Here is a 6,000-nt window from a genome sequence, read left to right as displayed (position 1 = left end):
TAGCTGCTGGAGAGAGGGAGTATTGAAGGGGGTGGAGAGAGGCCCCAGAACAATGAGGTGACACTGATACTGGGGAGACCACCAGATGGGGTCATATGTCTGATACATGCCAGATCCAGGACTGAGCCCAGGATTTGACTGCAAATCTGGTGTTCTTTTCACCTGTCCACACTGCCTTTCAAAATATGTGATATATAGAGAGGACATTTTTACATAACATCATCTATATAGCTCAGATGAAACAGGATTTAGTGGAAATGCCTTATTTCACTAAGGGGCTAACCCACCTCGAAATCCATTGTGGAAGACTTTAGAGTTGGAAAGAAACGTTAGGGCCCAGTCCAACTCACTTTACAATTAGGAAACTGTAGGGCTGAGGGAAACTGAGGGAATATGCGGAAATGACTCATCAAGGTCTTATAAGTGAAGTGTGGCTGGGCTTCCGACCCACTTCCTAGCATTCCAGGTGCTTTTTCCAGGGCAGATGCAGCAGGGCCCTTTCTGGCCTAGAAGATCTTTGCCGACTAAGGCCGCTGACAAAGAGCTTGCAGTCTTAGTGTGCCCTGGTTCGCCCAGTTTCCAGCCTAGGTCTGCCCTCAATGAGGCACTTTTCATCTGTCAGTGAGGAGCTTTCGGTCTAAGTCTGTAGTCAAACAGTTTTCATTCCGCGGGTCCTTGAGGAATGGCGGGTCGAATTCTAAGTCTGTCTCAGATTTAAATTTGTCCCCCCGGGAGTTTCCGGCCTAAGACTGCTTTGCTGTCCTTAAGGAACTTCCAATCTAAACCTGTGCTGAAGGAGTTAAACAGTATGCCCTGAAGGGATTTCGCTAAGAGAGCAGGGAATCTTTTGGAATTTACAACTGCATTCGAAAGTTCTAGACTTCCTTAAATTGTATGCAACAAACCCCAGCAATACTTTGCATTTGCAAAATTGCTCGTGCGCATTCTTAAGTGTCCCCCAACAAAGCGGTGCCTCAATAAAAAAAAAATTACTGTGCTGGAAGCAAAAAGTTTGGGAACCACGGCTCTCGCCTGGATCCGTCCTCAAACAGCTTCTGGTCCATCGGTGCCCAAGGAGCTTCCAGCCTTCCATTCTCGCTCAGGGTAACAGAAATCTCTCAGTTTAAGACTTAAGTAGCCAGGGCGCATCTGACCCGGTTTTCCCTTCCAGATGCAAAGTCCCTACCTCGGCCTCTCCAACTCCGCCCTGCCCTGCTCTCCACTCCCAGGACCCTCGGAGGCTCTCCGGGCTGACCTCCAGGGTTCCAGAGGTAAGCCGAGCTCCGGCCCTGCTTCTGCCACCCCGACCCCAAAGTTACGTCCCAGTGGGGGGTGGGGGTAGGGTTACTCCTGGGAGGCTGAGCTGCCCGCAGCCTGACTCCCTACTGCCCTGGTCCCAGCGCGGAGGCGGGGACCGCCGGAGGGCCGAGCAGACCCGAGCGCTGCCGGGGCTGGCCGCGGGCTAGTGCTGTGTCGGAAGCGGCTCCCTTCTGGAGCAAGCGAGAGAGCCAGCGAGCGCGCGGGGAGCGCAGGTCCCTGCGCGCCGCCCCCGCTCCCGCCCCCTTCCTCCTCCCCCTCCTCCTCCTTCTCCTCTTCCTCCTCCTCCGCCCCCTCCCCTCCCCTCTGCTCCCTCCTTGCCCCCTCCCAGTCCAGGACCCTGCCCCCAGCCTCCGCCCCCGGCCCGGGCCCGGGCCCCACTTGGCGATCGGGCAGGAAGAGCGCGCTGCCACTCCGGAGCCGCTGCCGCCGTCACAGCCACGGAGCTGCCCGGTCAGGCTCGGCTCAGCTGGGGCGGACACCGGGAGCTTGGGACGCCACCGGCCGCAGGTCAGAGCGCCCCCGCTGGGCAGGGCCGCGGGCCGCTGGGGACTAGGAAGAGGGCTGTCCGAAACAGCCTGGGGCTGGGTGCCTGGGGCCAAGATCCCGAGTGTCCTGCAGTCAGGAGCACTCACGTTGCTGAGTGTCCCGGGGGCAGGGGTACTCACCCCGCTGGGTGTCCTGGGGCCAGGAGACCTCCCGCGGCTGGGTGTCCCGCGGCCGGGAACCCTAAGCGCGGCTGAGTGTCCTGCGGTGTTCCGGACTACGAGGGTCACGGACCTAGATGTCCTGGGATAAAGACTCACAGGCGTGCCCAGTGGCCCGAGTTTAAGGGCACGCGGGGCTGTGTGTGCCCGCGTCACTAACAGGGACTCATGTGTCCCGGCTTGAGGCGGACTCTGGGCCAAGAGGACGCCGCGGAGGGTGCGTGTCCCCTGTCCCGGGATAAGGGGCCCTGGGGTCGTATGTCACGCAAGACAGAGGACACCGAGACTTGGCTCCAGGGCTAAGGAGGACACGGGGCTAAGTGTCCTTGGAAAGGGGTCACAGAACTTAAGTAACTTGGGGTCAGTGGGAGCTGAGTCTGAGTGCCCCGAAATAAGGACGGTTGGGGGAGGGGGTCGGTGTCCCCTGAGACTAGAGGGGAAAAAGTTTTCTGGGAGACTTATGTGCCCTGTGTGAAGGACGGACGCCATGCAAGTGGCTCCCCCCGGCCTTGCCGACCTAAGCATGGCAACAGAGCATCTGTCTCTCTGTCTGACTGTTCTTCCGTCCATCAGGTCTGCCTTGTAGTTGTAGTGCAGGGAGAGAACAGGTGATGACAACCCCCCCAGCCCTCCCGAAGTACTGAGAGTATGCACGGGGCAGGAAGGGCCCAGGGATGCCAGCCTGCTTCCGAGCAGCAGGATGAGCGCGCTGGTACTAGAAGCTCCCAAGTGTGCCCAGTGCTGCCAAACTGAGTCCCTCGATGCCATGTGGGCAGGGCGCGGGACAGCAGCAGGCTCTGCTCCTCTGGACTGTTGTAGGGGAAACGAGGTCGGTCAGGTAAACAGAGATGACAGGTCCCTTGGTGCTGGGGGTGGAAGGTGGGTGTGAGTGAAGAAGAGAAATGTGGTACTTTGTGTCTTGGCTTTTGGGGAGGGGCCAGGGATAGAGAGCCGGAAACTGGGAGTCACCGAGCCACAGCTTTTATATGGGGTCAGGTAAAGAGGAGGAGCAGCTGCTCCACTTTGATCAGAAGGGGTAGGAGGGCTCCGTCGGCACCTTCAACGTTACTAACTTCTACTACTTGGGTGAGTCAGCTCGTACCAGCGACATTTTCTTGAAATGCCTTGGTGAGAAAGTGTGCGGAGCATTTGGCGTTTGCAATAGTTACTGAAAGCTGAGTCGACTAAAGCTCTGGAATGGTACTTCTGAGACCACTAGCCCATAAAATCAGAGTGAAGGTCAATAGTAATATTCTGGTATACTGAACTGTAATACTATTTGGACTTGTAATATTTATTACTCTGACCTGAAAAATTAAGGGTTTTTAAAGTAACTTTGCCTAATGAGCTTTAGGGCCAAAATGAATAGGTGTATTTCTTTTGTAATTTGCTTAAATTAATTATTGAAAACACTTGGATGGGGTAATGATTTTGGGCATATTTTAATTAAAATATATTATTTTATGCACCATGCTACGTTTCACTTCCTAGGTGTGTGGTTTTTGTTTTGTTTTGTTTTTTTACAAGTTGTGAAAAGAAAATTTCTTTCTATGGAGAGATCAGTGAATTACTTATTCATAAAAGGGACCCTGTACAAACTGGTGCCTAACCACAGTGGACCTCAGGTGCCCTGTAGCCCTCCTCTTGTGCATAGTAAACTGATCATTCTCTGATCTGAAAACATAGCTCTGTGGCAACGTAGAGCTAACTCCCCTTTCTTGTTCTCTTTAGGAATTGGACATGCGTGTGCGATAGAAATTTCAGGGGAGAAAATTACTTATGAAAATAAATATTTTAATAAAGTGATGGACAAACATCATTGGTCATCATATCAAAAAAAAGGCTTTTTTTTGGTTATACATCGACTATACATTTTCAAGTAAATAATACTAGATAGATTTTGGGATTTTTCTTATTAATACAATAAAATGTCTGAGTTTTCCATTTTTGTGAATAGCCTCGGCTTTAAGTATGATGCAGTAATAGACAATTTTACATGAGAAATTAAATATTTGTAATTACTAAATCATAGGTTTAGAGCTGAAAGGGTAATTAAGAAAAGTTTTGGAGAGTTTTGAGAGAGTTTGAGACTTGCTGTAAGAACAAAATTTCCTGACAGTTTGAGTAGAATGAGCTATGTCCCCCTCCCCTGGAGGTCTTCAGGCAAAGTGTCTGTACTTGTCCTATACGTTGCAGAGGGGACTGTTATCCAGATACAGGCAGGGTTAGATGGCTTCTGATGTCCCATGCAACCCAAGAGTCAGGAATTCTGTCATTTTCTCACTCAAACCAAGGTTATTGTATGGTCGCTCAGCACCCTTTCCCAATATTATAAATTCTTGGAGGGCAAAATACCCTGTCATCTTTCTTTTCCCAAAGCTTAGTCAACAGTAGGTGCTTAATAAGTGTTCGTTAAATTCAATCGAGAACATGCCACTCAAAAAGGAAAATGCAAAAACATTACTACACGTTTTTTCTTTTGTCATAACATATAGTTTACACAAATGATTTTCTTCCGCCTTAATTCAAATCATATGACATATGATATTCAGCATGCTGATGATAACTTTAAAACTAGATGGGTATATTAAATTTTAAGACTCAGCTGGGGACTAGTAGAGCTTTTTTTTCTTTGCTACATGATAGGAAAAACCCTACTTCTGTTGCTCTGATACCAGATTTTTATCAAATATTCCTCTTCAGTCCTTTGTTTTCTAGTTTTTAACCACAAACACAGTAAAACCAGCATTATTGAAACTAACATTGGCATCAATAAAACAGGAAGCTGCTCAAAGTAGAAATTATATTCTATAGTTTCAGAGACAAAATGACCCCCTTTAAAAAGAAAAGAAAAAAAAAAGCATTTTCTCTAAAATTGCTTAAGTCAGATTCCAGCCTGACCATTTTGGGATGGGGAGAGCGGGTTTGGATTCTTTAAAAGCCCAAAGAACCCCTAACGAATCCGTAACTTTATTAAAACTGAAACATGGACCAGTGTCACCTCTTTTATTAGATCTTCACAACTCATCTACTTGGAAAACAATTTTTGGAATTTCAGTTTTAAATGATAAATGTAGCATTTTCTTTGAAAAGAGCTAGTTTCCTGTTCTTTAGAAATTAGGTCTCTGCTGCCTTATATATTTCAGTATTATTTATTTTAAAAGAATGATAAATTACTCATAGAAAAATTACAGTGTTAACTTTCAAAGTCCCCAAGACATTTTAAATTTATACTGGGACAAAAAAAGATTTGATTTAGGGGTATGAATCAGAAATACATCATCATGCTGGCTCCCTTTGCCAATAAACTATGTGAACTGTGAACACCTACCTTGTTCCCCAGCCTCCTGAGAAGTCTGTTTGCAAACTCTCTTTTCAGCCAGCTAATTTGTTAAGTATTTAGAGATATTTCCCTATAATTGTGTATTATTATAGTTCTGTTACTTTTAAGTTATAAATAATACACAGCATTAGTAACAGAGAAATCTTTCATGAAATAAAAAATTATAATGTTCTCAAGTGTTTTACATATTAAGGCCTGTACTCGTTGCTTGAAATCTGCATCCTTAATGTATTTTCATACATCTCTTTATCCATTATTTCCTTCAGCTGTGTTTATACACAGTTAGAGATGAGGAAAGAAAGATTCCCTCTTTTTAGTTCACCTGAATTTGGGAGTACAATTTGGGCTTTGACAAACTAGTAAACTGAATAGACTGAATCCTTAGGTCTCATCTTATTTCATTGGGTGAGTGTTAGTGTCGAGAGAAAGAGTTGATTTGAACCACTACTAAGTGAGGCCCTCTTTCATATCCTACAAAAAGTTAAATTTTTATTATAAATTTGACATTATTAAAAGTCTATTCAGTTACATTAACAAAGTATAAGGGCAGTGGAAAATGACCTTAACTTAAGCACAGATTTGGACTAATTACCATCCCTTTTAATTTTGGATTGCTTTTTATTGGTCCACTTA

At 46.7% G+C, this 6,000-nt stretch overlaps 1 protein-coding gene across 1 annotated transcript in view; it reads left to right on the top strand.

Annotated features, from left to right (window-relative positions):
- The first annotated feature begins 1,653 nt into the window (after positions 1 to 1,653).
- PPARG (peroxisome proliferator activated receptor gamma) overlaps positions 1,654 to 6,000 on the top strand; it is a 171,704-nt gene continuing 167,357 nt past the window's right edge. Inside the window, exon 1 of the mRNA XM_036737819.1 lies at positions 1,654 to 1,827. The gene's annotated coding sequence lies outside the window, so the exon portion shown is untranslated. The remainder of the gene's footprint in view (positions 1,828 to 6,000) is intronic.

Source organism: Trichosurus vulpecula, chromosome 9 (genome assembly GCF_011100635.1).
Source record: "Trichosurus vulpecula isolate mTriVul1 chromosome 9, mTriVul1.pri, whole genome shotgun sequence".
NCBI lineage: Eukaryota > Metazoa > Chordata > Mammalia > Diprotodontia > Phalangeridae > Trichosurus > Trichosurus vulpecula.
Note: the sequence above shows the minus strand (reverse complement) of the source record. Positions and strands in the feature narration are given on the sequence as shown.